Consider the following 4,362-nt stretch of genomic DNA (forward strand, 5'->3'; position numbering starts at 1 on the left):
CTGGGGGGGGGGAGGGGTAGGAGGATGTCAGAGGCAGTCCCAGGTGCTCAGCCTCACACAGGATCAGGCCTTTATTCCCCCCCGACACACACCCCTCTCCTGAATAGCACCAGATTCTGGCAGAGCATGGCACAAATCTTCTACACATGGAAAGAATTTGTGCCTTAAGTATCTTAATGCCAGTGCAGAGGGGCCATGTGCTTTCTGCCACACTCAGGTCTCCGAGGCCAGAGCCCTCTGCTTTTCCTGCCACAGCTTCTAGGATCATTGAAAGTGGGGGGAAAAACCCCCAAAAAACAAAGCAAGCATTGTTTTTACTTTGATTTTTCCTTTAAATTGGATTCTTTCCACAGTTCCAAGCTCACAGCCACGAGGGCAGAGCCTGGCCCACACACATTTGAAATAGCCTTTACCTTGTTTTAAAGGCTTCTTCTGGTGGCTAACCAAGAGCTGGCCATTGGAATATCGGAAAACCACTAAGAAACCAAACTGAGCTATTTAACAACAAGGGAGGATGCAGTGGCTGAGAAAAGGAGACAAAATACTGGGAACAGAGATCAGTTGCGTCTTTAAAAAGAAAACGTGGCTTGTGGGTGGTACAAGGGTATTGGGAAGAAATCAGGAGACACCAATGCAGCCAAAGGGCTTCTCTTCTCCCCGAAGTGTGTGTGAATGCACGTACATCTCTAGATACAGGGGGAAGACAGGAGCAGATTGTGAATGGGACGAACTTAGCAGCTCCAGGCAAAATTGTTTATTTATTTGCTGTTCACTTAGGAGCAAATCACTCACAAAACCAGCCTTTCCCTTGCTGCCTCCCCAGCACCAAGCTAGAAGAACCCCCTCAAGGTGCTAAAGAAGAGTCCAGGTTGTCTTGCCCAGTCAGCCAGGGACATCTCAATGCAGATGACCCATAAAAAGCGGTATTTCACTCTGCAGCAAAACCATTTGCAAATCTAGAATAAGAATCCCTGAAGCACGAGAAGAATAGCTAGTCTGATGGTTCAGGCACTAGACTGGGACTCAGGAGATCAGGGATCTGCTCAAACTCCATCAGTGGAACCATTGTGCTAAGTGACACTCCTTCTCCAAAGGCTGGACAGTCTAAGTAGACCAGACTCAAACGACGAACGGCAGGAAATGTTATCTGCATTCAAACTCACCTATAAAGCAGGGATAATATTTCCTTGCCCTACAAGGAACTTAGGTGGATAAATTCATTGGGATATGAATGCTCATAACTCAGAACCTAAGGCAACCTCTAGTTTTGGGGAAAGAAGAAATCTCGTTGTGGACAGGGATCCAGTTTGCTGCATGGTTCCTTGAAGGAGTTGGTACTGATCACTTCTGGAGACAGACAGACAGTCACTCCAGTCCAGTTCACCAGTTCATGATCTTAGCATTTGGGAGCTGCTCATATTCAACAATCATGGGAGAGGCAGAAATACATAGGTAGAAGCCAGGCCCCGTGTCTTCCCCCCTCTTTAGAAATGCTTGCCAATTAAGAGCAATTTAGATTCTTTACGAGGGAACGTGCTTGCTGATTACCAGCACACAGTTCTCCTTTAATATTTAATGACAGCAAAAGTGTGCTTCCCAAGCAGAAGGCGGCAGGAGGAGAGGCTAACACCAGGGTTACAAGAAAGCAATATTGTACTGGAAGGCTCGATCTTGTGGTGACTAAAATGCTTATTTTTTATTACATTCTACCCTTTTTGTCCCAGTTTCAGTAAAGCCCGTTTTGCGGCTGTAAGGTAAGGTAAATCACATGATCTTATCCTCAAGACAAGGGGTGGCGTGAGCCAGAGCCCACATGGATCTGAGTGGGGAGGGGGGTATGTAGTGGGTATAGGATTAATGCTTAGCTCAACCAGTCAACTTAAGTCTCTTGCACTGTATGTTTATTCCCAGCCATGCTTGCTGCACAGGAACCAGCATAGACCAGTCCTCAAAAACACACCCATAAACATAGTCTATACAGGGCAACTCAGTCCTGAGGTCTCTCCCCAGACCCTGAAGAGGTGCTGCCACCCTCAGTGCCGCAGTGCAGTCTTCCTTCTCTCTCTCACGTGAGTTCCCTCTCCTGGTACTGCTGCCCTGGGTCTGTTGTCAGACCCTGGGAAAGTCCTCAGTGCAGTTCGGTCACCATTAGCCAAGCACCCTCTCCTTCAGTTTCCACCCTCTGGCTCCTCTCCCTAGGAGCCTTTAACTTCCTATAGCCAGTTAATCATCCTCTGCAGTGGGTCCCATTCTCCTAAGCAGCCTGCAATCACTCCGCCTGCAGCTGGCTGTAGTGCCTCAAGCCTGTAGACTTCTCCAGCCTGGAGGTGTGCAGTCTGCTGCAAGCCTTTGTCCACCAGCCTGCTACAGGGGTGTGCCAGGACCAGGCTCCACACGAACAAGGAACAAGAAGGAAGGCCCTTTGGATGCTGTATTTTGTCCTCAGTAATCAATTAGGGACACACCTTTCCCAGCCAGCCTGGGTTTGGGTCAATAGCAGAAGTAACAGTAAGAGGAATGGGGCTACACTTTAATTCAAAGAGGGCCCAGTTTCATAGTTAGAAACTGGATCCCTCAGCACAAGTCATAACCTCCTGCCCTCCCACCCACAGATAAGTGCTGCACAGCACAGCACAGCACTGATCTTACACCCCAAGGCTCAGGTGGCTTTCAGCAGTCCCAATCCCAGGTCATTCAAGCCCAGCCCCCTTCTGGTCAGGTGACTCTCTAATTGGCCCCTGCCACACCTGCAGGCTGCTTCTCAAGCAGCCTCTTCCCGTCTTCAAGTGACAGGCATGCTAGGCACCCTGTCACACCTCTACAGTTGCTAACAAAAAGTAAAGCTCATTGCCTCTCAACATTCATTGCTCCCATCAACAGACTCCACTCCTTTAAAATTTTATTTCCATGCTCTTCCAACATGTACATCAATGCAAAGCACACGCCCTAGTCCTCTCATCATGCCACAATACAAAATATAGCTCCCAACCCCATCATATACAAGTAAATACTAGTAAACTGTAAGGTGTGTTATTTTCTCTGGAGAGGGTTGAAAAGAAGGTTGCGTGTTGTTAGAAAAAAAAATGGTGCATGCCATGTGTACGTGGATACAGTTGTTTATTCAAAAGTAAAAGCAAGGTTATCAATTGTGCTGTGTGTATGGTCTCTCCCGAATACCAGTGTAATTTGGTTATAAATTGTCTCCATTCCCAAATCTGCTCTTTGGTTGTGTACTGTGGATGACATTTGTTGCTTCACTTCCACAGGACTCACTGTGATTTCAAGGGTTCCATGTGCAGTAATCAACATATAGCAGGATCAGGGCTTTGGGTAGCAAAACCTTCTAGATTGTGACCTTGTGTGATTTCCCACAGAGTGCCTTCCACATGTCAGCGGGGAGGGAGTGTACAATAGCAGCATTATAAGGTTGTTATCTGCATAAAAGTTTGGTACATGCAACATTTAATAGATACCCGATGATGCTTTGGTACTTTAAAAAAAAGAGTGCACAGGAGGTAAACAGAAAGATTTATTATTTTATTTTACTTTTGTGGTTTCAGAGATAGTTTATGATACCGGACTAATAACTCACAAACCAAAATCTACATTGATCCAAGTGATACGTTCCGTTATCCTTTCCCCGAGCGCTTGGTGAGTTTGTTCCCCTCTCACTCATTTCCTGTGGCATGATGCCTCCAACTAGGAAGGTCCAATGAGCGGCTGCTCTGACCTGAAGATCCTTTGATTGCGTGGATTCTGTCAGGATTCTTTAAAGAGCTGGGGGGCGGGGAGGCAGGGAGCTATTCATTAGGCCTGTGCAAAGCGGCTAGTATTTGCTTTGGATTCGGTCAATTCGGGGGACAGTGATTCAATTCGGTGATTTGTATCACTGTCCCGATTCGATTTGGCCGAAACTGATTTGGAAATTTGGCTGCTGCCGAATCTCTGAATCAGGCAAGCCCATCTCCTGCCCGATGTCCTAGCCTGGCAATGGCTGCCCTGCCCGTTCCAGCTCCTGGCACTTGGGGGGGGAGGGAGTGCTGACTCAGCGGGTGCGGCCAGGCTGGGAGGTGATCCCCGCTGCCCGCCACTGTGTGTGTGCGTCTGCGGGGGCTCTGCACAAGTCCCTGGACCTTCCCCCACTGTCCCAGCCCCTCCCATGACTGCCCTGCCCGCAGCAGCTCCAGCCCTTTAAGAAAAACAAACAAACCAGAAAACCTCCAGACTCACTGTTCTTGCCGGCAGGGGGTGATCCCCACTGCCCCGCACTGACCCATGCCACATGGGGGGCTCTACATGAGCTCCCCAAAGTCCTGAGGCCACAGCAGCACCAGTGAGTCCCCGCGGTTTTTCTTGGGTTTT

The sequence above is a fragment of the Gavialis gangeticus genome, unplaced genomic scaffold, assembly GCF_001723915.1.
Source record: "Gavialis gangeticus isolate Ggan-Ray unplaced genomic scaffold, GavGan_comp1, whole genome shotgun sequence".
NCBI classification, from domain to species: Eukaryota; Metazoa; Chordata; order Crocodylia; family Gavialidae; genus Gavialis; species Gavialis gangeticus.